The sequence below is a fragment of the Protopterus annectens genome, chromosome 4.part1 (assembly GCF_019279795.1).
Source record: "Protopterus annectens isolate FY-2018-M chromosome 4.part1, PAN1.0, whole genome shotgun sequence".
NCBI classification, from domain to species: domain Eukaryota; kingdom Metazoa; phylum Chordata; order Ceratodontiformes; family Protopteridae; genus Protopterus; species Protopterus annectens.
The window spans coordinates 764,036,342-764,056,623 of record NC_056734.1 but is presented as its reverse complement, the minus strand read 5'-3'; positions in this window follow the sequence as shown (position 1 = coordinate 764,056,623).

Below are 20,282 nucleotides of genomic sequence, written 5' to 3'. Positions count from 1 at the left end.
TTGTTGGTACAAATGGGGATGGAGGGCATGCCCATTCTGGTTTGAAGGTATGGTGATTTCAACTCATCCTGCACCATCATTCTCATGGCAGAGCCTTGGCTGGACAATACAGGTTCAACATGATGTGAGCTGCTTGTGTAGGGAAGAATCTGAGTGACTTCTAAAGCCAGTGATGGCAGATTTTGCTGGTACATGTGGTGGAGCACTCGTGCATGCAGGGCTACAGAGATGGTCTTTGTGATGACTCATGTACTCAGTTCATAATCAAGAGTAAGAGAGAGATTATGCTATCATAAATAAAAATAATCTCATTGACAGCACACGGCACCCTCACAGTTTACTTAAAGACTGCCACCAGGCAGCTCTTGTCTTCACTCTGGGTAGTATAATTCTGGCTTGGATGAATGGGCACTACCTGATCAACGGGAGGCTTGATGACCTATAGGCATAGCCCAAATGTCACTTTTTAAACAGATATAGGGAAAAGATCACAGGCTTTATAAATGTCTGGGTGCCAAAATATGACAATCATTGATAAAGAACCAACTCATATTCTGAAAAATCATTGACATCTCTGAAATTGTTTACCTACTTTCATACAACCGTTGAACTTGCCAAAAATCTTAGTTCTTTGCTTACAATAGAATCATCTTTGGTTGATATGTAATTGAAAGTTCCTCCTAAACTTATGCTACTTTTTAAGGTATTTGATAGTTCATAGTAGACAATATCTATTTGATAGACAAAATCCTTTAGCATCACTGTTACATTCATTCTTACTTATATCATACTTCCTATTTCCCTCATATTGAATCTGATTTTATAATTTATGATGTACTTCCTAACTCCTACATATTTAGTTTGATTTTTTATTGCTGATCAATGTCCTAGCCATTTTCCTTTTTTATAGTTTATTCCATAATGAACATGATATTAAATCTCATTTTTTATAATTCCAGTGTATTTATACATTTGAATTATTTCTAATCTGCATCTTATTTTTTTCTTGCATAAGGCTTCTCAATGTCCAGACCTAATTAACCATATCTCTCAACCTCTTAACATAAGAAACCTAGACAAAGCCAAAAATAATTGGGGAGACAAAGGCCCAAAAATAGGGACAGGTTTTAATTATTCCTCTTACAAACTTACAAAGTTGCCAGAATAACAAGTTTTACAGTGGTAGTCATTTTGTGAATGATATGAAGTCTGAAAAGAAAATGTCTTTTATTATTTAGTGACTTCAAGTCCTCAATGATTTGTCAAAAAAAAAACCCTAATCTTTTGAGAACAGATCATAAGTGAAATGCAAAAATCTGGACATTTGGTGAAAATCTGGACAGTTAACAGTTATGCAATTAAGTATTCATTGCCCTATTACCAGAAACAAGGGGTTCTACTTCCCAGCAATCTTTTTCTGCATCAGGACAATTAGTACCTACTGATGGTTATTAATTTCATCTCATGTGGCAGGTTTCCTAATCCATTCATCTTATCTGAGGAAATTATTTTGAAGTTGATTAGCTCTTTTAATATATTTGATTTTACAGGGGACTAAACTGATATTCCACATTCCATTTAGTTCTTAAATAAAACGACAATGCATCCACTTCCCTTTCTGTTCTATATGTTGGCATTCATATTGTAAATTTATAGCATGTCTTATATTATCTGTTGAGAAATATAATATTGATTGTCTGCATTCACTGATCCTTTTTAATATTACATAGATGTCTGCCTTACTATGAAAAGGTATGTATTTCTCTTATTTAAGCACACTTACCTTTACCAAACTAAATGTAGTACATTACATATTGACTAGTCATTTAATTTGTAATAAAAAACTTGCCAGTTATGACTATAAGCTTGAAATGTAATTGGCCATGTTTACATTGTCTGCATATTTTGCTGTGTAAATTTCTTAGTATGTTTTATGTTCACTTTATATAAAGAAAAGACTGGAATGTAAGATCTATCAATGTGTAGGTTTCTGATGCACCTGCCATCAGTTGTTTAATATCCAGTCTAGAATTCAGTTCAGAATTGTCTATACCCAAGGTCTGTAGCATCGCAAGTCATGTATTACATCAAAATCTTTGATTGAAATTTATAAGCCCTAAATCACCACCATCTTGTCTTAATCAATACCCATAAGGCTTTTGTAGATAAAGTTGTGAGCAACTATAGCATTTTGAATTTCACATTATGTAAGCATGTTGCCACTCATCTTCAAAGTTTATTTTTATTTTAATTAATTTAATGCTTCCTCCATGCAATATTTAGAAAACCTTTACAACTATGCTAATTAGACCGATAGGCCTGCCTTTTTCATTGGTTCACATTTTCTTACTTTAAATATTGTCTTCACTGTGACAGTTTTCCAAGGAAAGGGCACACATTTTATGCAAATACTGAAGAATTTTACTAAAGCATTTATCAAGATTCATATATATTTTTGATCTCATTGTGTGTAATGCTAGCCAGGCCCGGGACGCTGGTCTACCTTAAAATGGCAAAGCATTTATGCAGTTTATCTCTGATTACCTTTGATACAGCATGCTCAAGGATCATTTCTTTAGTTTGCATTCCTTTTCTATTTCTCTCTTATGTATTGTTGATACATTTGTAAATTTTTCTTTTTCTGGATTGTATTTACTGTTGGTTAAATGACGGAAGCTTCCTGCTTCATTAAAATAAATATTGCACCTTTGCATGAACTGTCTAAATATGAAGACAGAGAGTTTCCTTATTACCTAAATAATGACTTATGGTATAGTGTAATCATTTTTAATTATTTTCTATCATTGACAGTACTTGTGTTTATATTAATCGATTGTTCCTCCCTTAGCTAAATGAAGGAGTCAGAATATGCTGTGTTGATTCCACATTGAATTTGTTGATTACTGGATTTGATTTATTCATATGAAGCATATGGTTCAAATGAACTTATCATGGATTAAAATAGAGAATGGTGTCACCAAGGCAGTTAATGGAATATAACTGTTTTATCTGAAATTTACCAATTTTACTGTTCATTACTTAAAGCAGAGCACCAAGTGCAGAAAGGGTTGTTTTGGAATAAAACTGAAGAAAACCTTCTCAGAGATCACTGCAGAATCTAAATAAACATTTTTTTCTTTTCTCCAACTTGTAGTAAAAAGACCCTATCCCTAGTTATGCTGATGTTACCAGAAACAGGAAAAGGACAAAGACTTTAAGTAGTGGAGTTGGGGTTGATAAAATGGTTAAGATATTTACTTCACAGGCGCAAGGTACAGAGTTTGAGTCTCACCTCAGAAAGGAAAATTAGCTAGGCTTAAAATGGCCCATAAGGGCAGCTAGCCTAGTACTTATCTATGAGCCCATGAACCTACAGATTGCAACCTAGATTTAACAGGTATGAAAATAAAATTAAAACAAGGGCAACTGAGGACATTTTCTTTACCTAACTTTATATCTGACACAAATGCTCCTCTTCTGCAGCAACCTACTTGGGTGCTTGTGTCAAGAGACTCTATGATCAAGAAAACAATTAGACCCCTGTCAAACACAAATAAAGCAGTCAGACTCCTGTCATACATAAATAAAGTTAAGGTTACTGTATCCCATCTTAGTGTGATGGAATTAAAAGATATGTTGCTTTGAGGGTTATGGCAATTAAAAGTTGTCATTTAGTGCCATTATTCTTCATGCTGGACTTAATCATCTTTTCAATACCTACACATATATATATATATATATATATATATATGTGTGTGTGTGTGTGTGTGTGTGTGCGCGCGTGTATTTTAATTATGTCAAATTAATAATAAGATAGATTTGTACTTAATGGAAATATTACCTTCACCAGGCTTCAGTAATTATTCATTTCCTACGGTACTATTGTATAATAAACGGCTAAGGATTTTTTGTTATAATAAAGATATTGGTGTCATTAGGACTTGAAATGAGTTTCTATGCAAAAATTAAACATTTCGTAGTGATCATTTTCACCAAAGTTTCAATGCAGGCAGCTGTTAAACAAGAAATTCTCCAATATATTAACCCACTTTAGATTACAATTTCATACTGTCCAAACCAGTACAAAGATAACCTGTAACAACAAGATGATTAAAGTTTATAATGCCAATGCACTTCGCTTATGTAACAAGATTAGAGAACTGTTGCTTTGGCATATCTCTCCAAGTATTCTATCATTGCCATCACTGAGGCATGGCAGAGTAAACATCTACAATAAACAGGCTTTTAAATTTTTGAGTACCTAAGACTAGATACCTCTGGAGGTGGAGTGGTCATGCTCTTTCAAAACTCGATCCCTGAAATATTATTGTGGGTTTATCTAATAATCCAATATCTTGTTATTGAACTACATGCAGCTTTTAATGAAGAGAGTCTAAATGTTTTTTTGTAGTTACTGCAGCCCTAAAATGACCTTCTTACTTAAAATTTGTTGAAGCTAAATAGAACTTGAACACGCTGATAATTTTGCAAGATTTTAATTTTCAGAATTGTGATTGGAGGTTTGGTACATGTCTTTCTACTTTAAAGCACAACTTCTATTATTTTAATGTCACCACAAAACTTAACACAGATGATATATTTCCCATTAAGAATAAATACTACAACAGATTTATTATGTTTTCATATTAGTAACAGTATTCATTATATTTTATCCCTCCCTTCATTTTGGACTTCAGACACTCTGCCCTAGAAGTTACTATAAATTCATCCCTTAATCATTGTAAACTGGTAACCACTATCTACAATTGTAAATGTTTAATGAAACACCACATGATTTTTAGCATACAAACTTAGAGTGGAATTTTAACTTTCAACATGATCCTTAATTTGTGTGAGCTTTATTTAAAACCACTTGCCAAATAATTGTGAATTCCTATAAAATAGTTAAACTCATTAGCCCAAAGCATATTAAACCTCCTTGGTGGAATAAGAAAGTAACTAAGCTATTAAAGAAAAAAAAGTAAGTATGTTTATACAGCAAATATAGATCTTGTAGTCCAGAGGAGCATTATACAAAATAGTAGTTTTAATAAGAAGAGGACTCCCACTCCAGATGATAGAGAAGTTAATAGATAGATACAAATGGACAATAAAAAGCAGTTAGCAGGTACCCGGATGGAGTCCTTATAACAATTTTGAAAGTATACCTTCCACCTGAAGCTAAGCATGAGTTCATTCAGAAGTTTCTTAAGAAATGGGTAACATTTGAGGAAAGACTAGTTATCTTGGGAGGTGATTAGAACACAGTGTTGTCATTAGAAGAGACAAGCTTATACACAAGGACATTCAGGATTTTAACAACTGGGAAGTGTACCAATGAACCAGTGCACATACTACAATTATGAGCACGGATGATATTCACAGACAACTTAAGCTACCTTCAGCTTTCCTAGTCAACTAGTTGACTAAGTGATCAGGGTACTCTGGCAAAAGTTAAAATCAGCTTGTCATTTTCAGAAACATTCCTCATCAATTCAGGTACTAGACAAGGTTGTCTTCTGCCCTCTACCTTGACCCATTAGCCACTAGACTTAGAAATTTAGAAATCTCCCTTTTTTCAGGCTACTCTATATGCTGTTTGACCTCACTCTACATTGATGATGCATTAGTATCAATTTTCAGACCACAGAGAGGTTTAGCTAAGATCTTTAGACAGTTAGAGCCCTTTTGTAGCTTACCAGGATATAAAGTTATTAGAGATAAAAGGAAAACAGTATGCATTCCATCAGAAGCCGTCTTTCACAAACTTCCATTTCTGGGTTAAAAAATTCCACTGAAATACCTCGTTATAGACTTAACTCCCATCTTGTCCAACATGGCAAAGCACTCATTTAAAGATGTACTGAGGAAAGCAAAAGAGTTTTGCAAGAGATAGGAAAATGTATGCCTGAATATCACTTAAAGGATCTTAGCTGTACTATCCTCATGCAAGTGACTTATTATGCTCAAGACCTGCCTGTCCCTCACCCAGTAGTGGCTGGTGACTTCAAATTAAAGGGGGGCTGCAGGAGACAGTTGAATAGGTGGGGCCAATGGGAAGGGGTGTGGCCAACTAGAAGGGGTGGAGCTATGCTAAAAAACACAACTGGAACTTTTATTAAATACGCTACCCTGGGTGCCAAACCATCATTACAAGAGTCCAATCAAGACAAAATGAAGTGTAGGAAAAAATATTTCAATGCATTGGCTACATGACAGCTTACGTAATATCTAGATGGAAACAAAAAGGTTGTAAGGCATTACTGGAGTACTAGTCAAAATCAAGTATAAAAAAATAAGCTTATCCTTGCACTGCAGTTCTAATTATAACTTATATTCAGCTTTATAAAAGTACCAAGTAACATGCTGAAAGTAGAAATCTCTGTGATACCCCCACTTGTAAAAAGTTTCTTAGCCAAAAAAGACCTGCTGCCTGACAACAACTATTTACTTGTTTCATGGGGAAAACATGATCAAAGTAACAAATCAACAGCAAACAAGAAACAAGCTCAAGATACATTGCTTAAAGGATTACTGCACAGGTTATGGACCACACATGACAGATTGGCATTTTGTTTAGTTTGGGGGTAAAGCCTGCAAAGATGACTGCAAATCTCCAACAAATGTAATGAGCTTCTGAAAATACTGTAATCCTGTCCTTTATTACAAATAATGCCATATGCATTTCAATACCTAAGGCTTGTACATTATCTAGTTATGCAAATATTCTCTGCATGACAACAACAAAAAGGCTTTCAGTGTTGGTAATTATTTAACAGTATGCTTATTAAAGGTTACTTGCATCTTACAATCTCATACAAGCTTACCCGATGGTCATTAATGCATTGCTACTTAAATAGAAAGCAACGGGGCACTGCGACAGCATGCATTTTCTGAATAATAAGAAGCATAAATCAACAGTATAAAACTATGACAGAAAACCAGAACATTCTACAAAATCAAGGACAGATGAAAAGCCACTGTCGTACTTTTGTCTACCTTGGATGGGGGATTACTCTGCACACTTACACTGCATAACTGCTCCTTGCCTTGCTTGGACACATCCAGAGTCACTACATGGGGGATTGAGGAGCAACAAGTATGTCACAGTTTGAAATGTCTCTGGCTGATGGTGATGGCTCTGACACTCATACCTCTCAACCTCAGAGCAAGAAATCTGGACAAAGCCATAGATGGAAGTGGGACACAGGCCCAACAATAAGGACAATTTTTAAATATTAAACTGAAATACGAGGCACAGTGTAACAAAAACCAATAAACAAAAAAAACACTGTGAATTTTATACATGAATATATTAATAAATAAAAGATTTAAAAATTATTAAATGTTTTTAGTGCACCAAATACTGCACAAATAACATATGTATCTGTAAAGTAGGGATGTATTTAAAATGTATACATATGTTTGGATGAGTTTTTCATTTACATTCATATTCATGAGGATTGTTTTTAACAGTTTTTATTGGTCAATTTAAAATTTGTCAGCATATATAAATGTGTTAATTAAATTGTGCCTTGTCTGATGAAGTCTTACAGCTTATTGACGAAAAACGTGGTGAATTGTCTAACGTTTAACCTTGGAATAAATCAGTTAAAATTTCTCGGCTGTCCGGTGCGGTTTGTCCTCTTCACAGTGTTTAATTTTTAAATATTGTTCTTATAAACTTAGAAAGAATAGTAGTAGGTCTTGCATTAGTATGAATTTTGTGAAGGGTAGGAAATCTGAAACTCAAATGTCTGCCTATTTTCTAACTTCAATCTTTAATGATTTGCCACTAATTTGGCAGATAACCACAATTTTATGAAAAACAGACCAAAAATATGATGCAAAAATATAAAATTGCTACACAATATAGCTGGGAACCTGTCAAAGAAGGGACACCTTTTTAATATTAGTACTGTTAACTTAAGCAGCTGACAAAATAAGAGCATCTACATGCATTTCTGAAATAAAAGTAATCTATAACTCTGATCATTACAGTCATTTATAATTGTAAACCCTCCATATTTTCTTCCAAAATTGCCATTTTGTGGAGGGGTTATTAGGGGGAGAGCAACATTTTGAGCCAAAATTGGGGACACGAGAGGTTTGGATATTCCTAGTTCTATAAAGTGATTTGTTTGCATGTACCTCTCAACCTCTTAATGCAGGAAATCTGGACAAGGCCAAATAAATATATTGGGGGAACATACAAACAGTACTAAAAATTGCTCTTGTTTAAACTTAAGACAGCTGATAGAATAACAGGTCTTGCTTTAGCATGCATTTTTCTGAAGGTTATAGCATCTGAAACTCAATGTCTGTCATTATTTAGTGACTTCATTCCTAAATGATTTGCCAGAAAACTACAATTTTTATGAGGAACAAACCAAAAATAAGAAGCAAAAATCTATTAATTCTGCAAAAATCTGGACAGTTGAGAGGTATAGTTTAGCCGAGGCTGTCTGAGTTTGCTGCGTTTCCCCCCCTCACAAAATCATGGTTGAATGGAGCCTCCCCCCTGCAGCCATTCCAATGTCCCATTCCTTGGTTATTTCACCCCATTTACCATAAACACTGTAATGTGCATACTGCTTTACTTCTGTGATGATTTGGATTTCATTTGAAAGTTTTATTTTGCATTTTACAGCACAGACCCTAATAGATATCTGCTAAACAAAGTAATGCAGTCTCACAATGAAAATAGACTTAGCATTAAAACTTCTCTGCCCTTGAAACTCACATTCACTGAAACAGCATTGAAACCCACATTCAAAGAAAATACATTTTGCCAGTGGCAGTTGAAACCCACATTCAAAGAAAATACATTTTGCCAGTGGCAGATAAAGATTAACTTTGGGCTGTTTTCAAATCATAGGCCATTTGAATACGAAACATACACATGCTCTTTGATACACCTTCCTGATTGTACTAAATTATATTCCTTGTACAATACAGTACAGTTGTTAGAGGGCATTTTAAATTTATTATTTTGAACATTTTTCCAGTAACAATGAAACAAAATGCATGCACCAATAATGACAAAACTACCCAATTCAGAACATTTCCATCATAAAAGTCTACTCAAACTTACATTTCCATCATAAAAGTCTACTCAAACTTCTACATTCCACCAGTATCAGTAAATATGCACAATCTCTGAAGAAGTAAAGTCATCTAAATAACTCCACATAAAAGAAATCTGTAACTAATGAAGAGGTTGCTGCTAACAAACAACTTTATATGTCATTGTTTCATCTACAAATAAAGTGGTTGTTGCCCTTGAGGAATACATTGCCCATATTGCATTAAAAAAATGATAAGCTAGTAATATCGCAGTAGGGAATGGATGGCAAACTGATAACAGGTCCATAGTTACTAGGTATCTTCACCAAAAAGGACTGCAGTATCCACTTTATTTATAACACAGTACAGTATCAGCAATGCATCTACCTACTGTGGGAGTAGAACCCACAGCGTTTTGCATCAAAAGCAAGAACACTATCTGTTGTGTTATTAACAATGCAAGTCAACTCACCATAAGCAGTACTAAACTTTTGTTCCCCTGCAGCTCTTAGCTCCTTGTAAAATCTACTCGACACTCAACTGTATCTCTGAACTTTGCAGCACAAGAAATCTGGAAAAAGCCAAATTTATTGGGGAGGGGGACAAAAACCCAAAAACCAAGGACATATTTTAAACATTGCTTGTATAATGTTGGAAAGTTGCTACAATAAAATGCTGTGTTACCACCATACATTTCACTGCCAAGTCTTGAACCCAGGGGAACCCTGTGCAAAACAGTCAGAGCAACATACCACTATGCCAAATCAGCTGTTTTGTGAAACAGAGGAAGACTAAATCTTAAATGACTACCATTTAATGAATTCAGTTCTCACCATAGCTGTCAACCTCTTAGCACAAAACACCTGAACAAAGCCAATAATGGGAGAATACATCCCCCAAACATATTCAGTGAAATCAGTTCTCACCATACCTCTCAACCTCTTAGCAAAAAACACATGGACAAAGCCAGTAATAGGGGAATACAGCTCCCAAACTTATTCAGTGAATTCAGTTCTCACCATAGCTCTTAACCTTAGCACAAAAAACCTGGACAAAGCCAATAATGGGGGAATACAGTCCCAAAAATAAGGACAAGTTTCAAATATCCATGCTATAAACTTAGAAAATTGCTAGAATAAAAGGTCATGTACTTTCTGAAGAATATGAAGTCTGAAATTCAAATGCCTGTTATTTTTATTTATCATTTGTTAACCAGGAAAGTCTGACTTGGAACAAAAGCCAATTTTCAGCAGAACAGGAAGAAACACTGTAAGATGGGAAGACATGCAGACTCCACACAGAAAGCACCCCAGCCAAAAATCAAACAAGAGAACCTGTAGCTGTTAAGCAACAATGCTACCAGTGCACCACTGCACTACTAACTTTGGCAGGAACAACAAACATACAGAAACCACAGATTTTATGAGGAACAGAACAAATATGATGCAAAAAGCTGCACATTTTTTACAAATGGTGGTAGGTAGGGAATTCAGGCCCTTATTACCTGCACTAAGGTACAGGGTTCACGCCTGACTATTCTCTACCCACCACCATGTGTTCTCTCTAGCCACCAGTATGTAGCAAATGGGGCATTGCACACACACACCGTTCACCAGATCAGTCCTGAAACACCCTACGATAGCAGCAAATCTAAGTCCTCGCCCTCTGTAGCAGCCTGATCAACTGTCCATCCTCCATAGCAGCCTGCACAAGCTCTACTGCTTTTCCCCATGAGATGTGAGTAGGCTGGAGCCTCCAGCCTGTGGGTGATGCAGTCTGGTGTTCTTCCAGTCTGTGCAGTCATCATCGCACAGACTTCTGGGCTGGCAGGGCAGAGTTCCTTTTCTTCCCTATCCGGGCTGCCTAATACAGCAGTCTGGAGTGCTGAGTACCAGGAACTAAGCACGCATGCATGGAGTTCCAGGACTCATGATTTTTTTTCTATTCTATTTACTTTCTACAGGAGGGAGGACTCGCATTTTCTTTTTTCTTTCTACAGGTGGGGGGGCTAGAGTCCTATAGCATGAGCCGCCCCTGCCCTCACCTCAAATGACCTCAAGTAATTAATTTAACATGAAAAAATGTATCTGGGCCAGGGCAGACCAAGATGTTCATAGGTTCATAGGTTCATAGGTAGGTACTAGGCTATTGTCCCTAGGGCCTATATAAGCCTAGCCAAAAAAGTACCCTGGCTTTCGTCATCCAAGAAAATTATTTTCCTGTGCCCCTGTCGAGCAGAGCCACAGAAGTGATCCCCAGGGTGAATTTCCTATCTCCCATCCAATCATCAAGATTTTTCTTGAAAAGTGCTAATGAGGAGCTTTGTTTGATATAGATAGGTAGTTTGTTCCAGAGTATGGGAAGTCTCTGGCACAGGAATCTATCCCTCCAGCATGTTCTGTTTATTGTGGTGACAAGGTTTAGGCCCCATGTATTTCAGAGGGATTGGGATTTCTTTAAGTGGAGCATGTCCAACAGCTCTGGGTTTGACATAGCTTTGTATGTTAGGCAGGGATTGCCTCTGAATAGGTGATATGTGAAGGAGTAAAGCTGGATTTTTTTGAGAAGGTCTGCGTAGGGCATCAGTTTGAGGCCAGTAATCCTCTTTGTGAAGCATTTCTGCAGCCTTTCCAGTTGTTGTAGATGTCTTGTGAGGTACATACCAAAAGGGGAGCTGTATTCTATAATGTGTCTAATGAGTGATGAGTAGAGGGGAACAATGACCAATTTTTTTCCTGGATGAGAAACCTTTTGTGATGAGGTGTGCCATGTAGAAGGATTTCCTGACTACTGTGGCAATGTGATTATCAAAGGAGAGACTACTGTCCACCTGTGTCCCAAAGTTTCTTATCACACTTTCGGTGTTAAGTAGGCTACCGCCTATGTGGTAATTCATGGGTACAGAGTTTTTACAAAAAGGGATGACAATGCACTTTTTGGCATTGGGCTTGAGGCCATGGCTTTGACACCAGGTATCTGTCTCAGTGAGGCCCTTTTGTAGGATGTCCACGTCGTTAGGAATTTCGATTATGGCTCCTAGTTTGCAGTCATCTGCGGACTTCATTAGCCAAAGACCTTCTATATTAGGCTGTACTTCAGAGAAGTAGATGCCAAACAGGAGAGGACCCAGGACTGAACCCTGTGGTATTCCACTTGTCACTGGTCTGAAATCGGATTTGCAGTCTGCTACTTTCACAATGTGGGTTCTGTCAGTGAGCCAGTTGGCAACACATCTTGTGACATAGGGATTTATACCTAGTTTAGTGAGTTTATCTATAATTCCAGAGTGGGGGATGGTGTTGAAAGCCTTGGTGAGATCTAGATAGGCTGTGTGATCCACCTTACCCTCATCTATAGCTTTGGTGACTGCTTCAAAGAATATCAGGTTTAGGAGACATGATCTGCCTTTTACAAATCCGAACTGGGTGGGGACAAGAGTTTGGAGATTTCCAATGTCATTGTTTTTAAGTTCCATGATGATACTTTCCATAGCCTTGCAGACCAGGCTCATCAGGCGGGTCTATATTATTTGTTCAAAGTGTTATAACTTTCAACATCATAAAATCGAATTTAAATGTTCAAATTTATAAAACCCAAACCCAAAACAAACCGCATTATAGTGCGGACTCAGAGTTGTTATATTTAAAGAGCAGGGGGAGAAGGGGGGTGCAGGGGGGCTTGCCCCCCTGCTTATACCAGTCAGGTAAGTTCCCTTTCTTTTTTTTTCATGTTTGATGTTTGAAACTTCGAACATTTAATTTTGATAAATTAGTGTTCGAAGTTTTCAAACTTTGAATATATGATATAGACCCCATCAGGCTAATGGGGCGGTAGTTCCAGGGTCCATGGTGGCTCCCCCTTTGTGGAGTGGGTTAACTGTCACTTTGTCATTGTATTGTGGTATCATTCTGGGTGATGGCAGGATGCTACTCAGGGCTAGGGTCATATGTGCCTGGGCTACAAGATCGGACAGCTCCTCCATATCTCTTTTCATGTAGTCCAGAGAGGCACATCTCAGGTCATTCACACTAACATGGACAATGACAGAGTCATATCTGTACTTGTTGTGGAGTGACCTGAGTGCATGCGTTATGTGGCAGATCCTGGCACCCAACAGGCAGCTGACTGTAACTTTCTCCTTGTTTAGCCTAGTGAGTGGAATATCAGTGTGCCTGACTATAGAGTCACCTATGACTACAGTGTTGGGTACGTTGTTATGCCTTATGGACTGTGTTTGAGTGGCACACTGAGTTTGTGGGCAATGTGTCATTTGGGTTGTGTTGGGGGGTGGAGGTTGCTTGAGTTTCTGCTTTGGAGGTCCCTGTTGCTTGGGCAGATTTTTATTGAGAGCCTCCGCGAATGTAGATGTGTGTTTCTATGTATGTGTTTTGGTGGTGTAGGTTTTGATGGACTATGTGATGAGTGTGGTGTGGTGCAACTGTTTACCTTCTCCTCTTGACTGTCCAGTCCAGTCTTGGGTTGAGAGAGCTTTGCTTCCAGTTTGGCTATATATGTGCATCTCTCACAGGTTGTAGTGTTGGGTGGTAGAGGGAGAGGGTTGTCTGTGTACATGAGGCAATTGATGCATTGCCCCAAGATGCCCAGATTCATCAGGTAGACAGGAGAAAACACCAGGAGCTGACCCTTAGACATGCCTGGATAGGTGCTTATTTATTTAGTACTAAAACTGTTTTCCTCTAGAGTTCTGAACAAGTGCTGAGCTCAAACAAACATATTTGATTGCTAAAACTAAAAAACTGGCTAGTTCTAAGGAAATTTGAAGAGCAGACTTTATGGCACCGGGAATAGTTTAACCCTAGCTAAGCGGTAATGCATAAAGTGTTTTTTTGTTTAGATAAGCTACCTAGTGCTCACCACTCCCACTGATATGTTAAGCTAAAAGGCTTCCCTCCAACACAGAAAGGCTTGGGGTTCAGAAACTTACAAATAGTCCTGGATACAGCAAATCTGCATCTGGACTAGACTACTTACAGGAAAGGCAGGAAACAAGCTTAGACTTTTTTTTTTTGTAAAGTGGAAAGGGAGAAAGGAGGAGCAGAAGATAATTCAAGGTTAAGAAACTAAGTGGCTTGGCCTTCTCAAATGTTCTCCCAGTATTATGTAGAATGAGGTAATGACAGTAGACTGGGAGGAGTGTCCCAGATCAAAATTTACAGAAGGCATGGGCAACTGCAAAGCCACCAAGTATAAGAACAGGATACCAATAGGGAGGGATGATGAGAAACAAAAATCACAACAAAGAAACCCAAACAGATGCTTAACAAATGTAGAAAAGTTCCAGTTAATACCTCACACACAGTGAAGCTAGCTAGAAAAGTACGTAGCAGACAATAAAAGTGCTATAAATAGCTCATAAAAATAAGCAAAAAACAGGATATTTAATGTTATATATCACATATCTGAGTTTGCTCAATGCCCTTCCTCCGATTAGCTCAGTGTGAAATGGCAGAAACACTCATAAGTTAACTTCTTAAGTAACAGAAAGTTGAAACCTGAAGCAACTTTAAAAAAAGCTCGAAAGAACCAATAAGGTGCTTACTCCAAGCCATAGCCCAGGTAACCTCAATCAGCCAATTACCATAAACACTTCCCTCTCACTGAAATGCAAGAATGGCTTTGGCTAAACTAAGATGGCCTGGAACATGTGCTCAGACACACAGCCTCTACAAACAAACAACTAGGCCGAAAACACAAGCCTGAATATGGACAATGTTACAACTACCAACACTACTTAGGGAGAAAAAAAACTGAAGAAATGTTTATCATGGCAGAAAAGCAGCAGTGAGACTTTAAATGAAAGTTTTAAACAGATAAAGGAGCAAGGAAATTCTAAAGAATGCTTTTAACTGCAAACAAATAAGTTATATGATACACTCCTTGGCAGGAAATCAGAACAAACAAACCCAAACAGATGCTTAACAAATGTAGAAAATTTCCAGTTAATACCTCACACACACAGTGAAACTAGCTAGAAAAGTATACAGCAGACAATAAAAGTGCTATAAATAACTTGTAAAAATAAGCAAAAAAACATGATACTTAATGTTATATATCACAGATCAGAGTTTGCTCAGTGCCCTTCCTCCGATTAGCTCAGTGTGAAATGTGCATAGGATGTCTGGATCTAATGTATGTGGATCTTTATTTAGGAATTGGCAAACTGAAATTATTGTAATTGCAGGTTTCACCTACAGCTACAGCAGATGGAAAGATATATGTTAAACCAACAATAGGGAATAAAAGGTAGGATCCATATTAAACCTTAACTCCCCTGGGGTTCATCGGACACTATCTCTCAGTCTAGCTGCTTGAATAACGTATCAAGTTACATTGATGTTCCTCACTGCTTCACACCAGGTTGGTTACCTGATTTTATCCCATACTAAATATCCCAAATTGGAACGCTAGTGAAGTGCAGATGGTAAAGATAGTTCAGAACATTAATTCCATTGTCTACTGGGAACAACTTATGGATTAATCAGAATTCCATCAGATCTGAAGACTTTAAAACTACTTTTGACCTAGGTGATGAAGCAGCTGATGTTAAGATCAGGGCTTTACTTATATGTAGCTGTGAGACATAAGGTAGAATAGAAACATATTAGTATAGACCTTGCATAGGCCTGAATGTGTAAAGTCAGGCCTGTGTCTTCATTTTATGCATACTGTCTCAGAAAAAGGCAGTTCAGTAGAAGGGAAAATATACCTTTTATGGCTAAGCATGAGACATGCATAAATAACAGCTGTCGGGGAAAACTACAGAATGTTTTTATTTTTTTCCTCAAGGGAAATGTATGTGGTTTTGCAATGGAATACTAGATAAAGAACAGAAAGTTAAGCACCTGCTATAAAAGGCCTGGGAATCAAGGCTGAAGGGGTGGATACAGCTACCAGAGGAAAGTTACTGAACAGAAGTAGTATAATATGTATGTTTAGGATAGAGCTCTCAGATAGAGCCTGGTTCAAGACTTGTTCAGATGTTGTTGAATTACTTAGGTGCTTTCAGTTATCTGACATATTATACTTATATGTACCATTTGAATATGCTGCTGTGACATTTACATCAGCTGCTATTATTGTATTATTTTTTGCTGCACACTACAACAAACTGCTATTATAAGCAATATAGTGCAACAGAATTCTGATTTTTCTTCCTTATAGAAAAGCTTGTAGTGGCAGGCGATTATCCTAGAGCAGTCAGCTTGGAATTCAGAGCAGAAACAATACGACCCAAGGAAAAGACATTCTTAGCACTGTATACAAACTTTGTATTACTACAAAAGAAAGGACTATGGAGGGCTTCAGAATTACTTGGGGAAAAAAGACTTGGACTGCTTCATCTCACAGAATGACTGAAAAACATTATTATTAGGCATCAGATCTGCCACAAGGTCCAGTAAATACATTTTTGCATGGCAATGTCTGTTCAAATACTTTTATACCCTGCTGAGGTATTCATAGAATTTTCATAGAAGCTGCCTTAGTTCATGTTCATGTTTGGGGCTATTTAAGTGCCTGATCCCAAGCACCAAAGAAATCAGAAAAATTTAACAGAAAACAAACAACTTAAATTACTGTAAACAATTACGAATAAGCAACATCAAACAAATAAGTTATGAAGGCACTCTTAAAACCTGCTATCATAGTTATTTCCTGAAGTCAAGCAGAAAGATGATTTCATAAAGCAGAGCATTGGTAGCTAAAACAGCAACAGCCAGGGGAGCCCAAATTGTTAGTTGGTGTGGCAAGCAGGTTTAGGGAACTAGAAAAAAATGAGCAAGAGAGATTATAAATGTGCATGAGGTCCTTCAAATAAGGTAGACCAAGGTTGTGAAGTGAGAGATAAACTATAATAAAAATCTTATACATGATTTGGTACTTTACAGGAAGTCAGAATAAACTTTGCAAGACTGGAGTGATAGGATGATATGATGATATTTTGAAACACCAGAAAGTAAATGGGTTGTGGAGTTTTGCACTAGTTGTAAATGTGCAATCTCAGAATCTGGAAGACCAACAAGTAAAACATTTCAATAGTCCAAGTGAGAAGATATCAGAGTATGGACCACAACAGGAAGGTCAGTGGGAAGAATGAAGTGCTTAATCAAAGGGATATTCCAAAAGTAGAATCAGGAAGATTTGACAACATCTGAAATATGGTCCTTAAGTGCCTGTCATCAGAAATTAGCTTAGACATAAAATTAAGGTTATCCATCACAAACCATAAGGGAAGAGTTTCTCTGGGTACCATGATTGATCATTGCTACCATTTTAGAGCTGTTAAGCTTAAATCTATTACTAACAATCCAGTCATGGATACATTCTGGATCATAACAAAAGAAAGTAAGGGTGGACAAAGAATACTGAGGGAAAATGAGGTATACCTGTGTCTTAGTGTAGCAATGATATTGCAAACCTTTCCAATGAATAACATTACCTAACAGCAGTAAAGAGATATTAAACAATAGTGTACCAAGAATAGAGCCTTGTGGAACCCAGTGAGCAGAAGATGAATTCACCCCAGAAACAACCCTCTGGGTATGTCCTGATAGACAGGAAACAAACCAGTCCAGGACAGTTCCAGATAGACCACAATAATCCTCTAAGAGAATTGTCCACTGAGTCGAATGACAATGAGTGATCTAAGAAAATCAAAATAGAATAATTAACACTGCTCTCTCTCTCTCAGTTAGAAGATTGTTGAAAAATGGTGAAAGGTATCTGAGTGTTGTATCGAGCTCTAATTCCAAACTGGATGGGTCTGTAGTGACCTGCCTATTCAAAAATGACTCCAGCTGAGTGTAAACTATTTTCTCAAGAACCTTCCCACAAAATGGAAGGTTTGAGACAGAAAGATAATTATTGAGATCATCTGCATCTAAATCAACCAGTTTTAAGAATTGGGGTCACCAATGTCTCTTTTAAGCTAGAGGGAAACACACCAAGCCTAACAGAGGTGGTGATAATCTTGTAAATAAGTGGGCCAATATCCTCAAGGGATATCACCACAAACCGAGATGGACATGAATTCAAAGAGCATGCAGTGTTACACATGCTGTAGAGCAAAGATTACTGGTCAGTAATTTCAGGAATGGTAAACTCTTAACCAAATAAGTTCTATATTCCTCCCTCTGACCAACTCTAGAAAAAGAAGAAATAGAATGAGGTAAAGGGGCTCTAATAAGGGTCCAAAAGCAACGAGCAGCTAGTTTACATTCCTTGCCAAAAAAAAAAAAGTAAGCCTGATGTTAAGACAGCTGGTATTAGTAAGAATATCTGCTAATTAAAATAAAGTAGCTGGATGATTTTCAGCCTTAGCAATGTATTTAAAAAATATATATTGATTTGGTATGCTAAATTTCTAAGTGGTAATAGGAAAATAGTTATCAACAGTAGGTTTGTTTACTAAAAGTTTTTTTTTCCCCCCAACGGAACAAGCATTAAAGTAGATTACACAAGCTTAGGTATCAAAACTTTTTGAAGTACAAATAGGGACTTTAACCAAAGTACACTGTCTAACAACAGTTCTAATTTGATCAGAGTCACTTCTCCGAATTAATACAGGAATAGCGCTAGCTTCACCAAAATTAATAGATCTAATTGGAAACTGACGCCAACCAGCATAATGCGTTTTATTTATTCCTAATTCAGAACAATGTAAAATAGTAGTTAAAGAAAGCTTAAGCAGGATTAAAGGGCAAAGGGTCAGTAGTTGGTCTGAAAAATAAAAAATAGTCATAGTAAATGAACTATAACAAAACTATATGCAACTAATCCTTATTATAGTAACTGCACCAGACAAATTCACACATTAAAAATACCAGAATACTAATAAATCTAAGTGGAATAATTCTAAAAGTAAAAATAACAAATAAAATAAAAGTTAAATCAAAAAACTGAAATAAGATCTCAATAAATGGTCAGTGAAGCTCAAACTTGGAAATAGGAATAAACTTTGCTTTATAAGTTAATTCCAAGTAATATATGTCTAGCAGTGAAACTCCAAGAAGGACAATAATGTAATATATTAATGATTTATGATTTAAAATGCAAATTTGGAAAACAATAAACTTACAATGGTGCCCAGTTCCAGAGTAAAACTGCAGCAGTCAAAATACATGAAATTTTAGTAGCAGTGTTATTTGGGAATCTTAAGGCAAAATCAGCTAAACACATCCTGCAACCATAGAACCTTGTAAAACAGTAGCTTCCATTAACTCCAAATCAAATTCAGTTCAATAGCTCAATGAAATAAGATTTTAAACTGCTGAATATATAACAGCAGGTGATACTGCAACACAAAGTCACATGAAATTGTAATCCACAGTCAACAGCCAAGTGCTGAAGTGAAAAAGCCAACTGTTGAAATCTCCAGTCTCACTCACCAAGAAATACTGAAGACACCATTAGCAGAAGTTGTCCAGTCATCTTGTGGCTCAATCACCTCTTCAGATAGGCAAAATGTACAAAAGTATAAATAAATGCAAAGTATACGATTCAACTGTTGAGCTGCACAGTCAAAACACTTGGGTAACCAGGATACTCATATAATTATACAGTTAAGCAGGGAAAACAAGTGCTAGGCAGCAACAACAACCAGATACAGCAAGAACTAATCTTTAATCACTAGGTCTGAGAGCAAATGAACAAACAAATCAACCTGGAATAAGTTACCTCTTGTTTCTTGCTAATCTCTGCTCATGTCAATGTCATCAAATTTAGAACAGTAGTAAATAACTAAGTAAAACTAAAAACATGAAAAAACAGGCACAATTAAAATTCAAAGCTCAGTGAAACACAACAAAGGCATTAGCAGACGATCTGCTGCCATCTTAGCTCACCACGATGACCAGTTCCTTATTGTGTTGTGTTGGAGATGTGGGGAATAGGCAGTAGGAGACAGGCCTCATATTCTTTGATACTGCCCTGCCTTAGACAAGTTGAAGAGGGGCCTGCAAACTACCTGTAATAAAATCTTGACTGTCCTGATGACTCTCACTAAAACTTTTTGTACTAATAGTATTCATCACTGCCCTTAAAATACCCCAACCTAAGTGTAACGTAGTGAACTTACTAATGTTGCTTGCAAAACAGGCATGCACTAAACAGTGGGAATCACTCATGACACCCCAGATGCAGGGTGTTATTGATGTTATGAAGACAAATACGGACGTAGAGCTGGCTGCCTCACAATA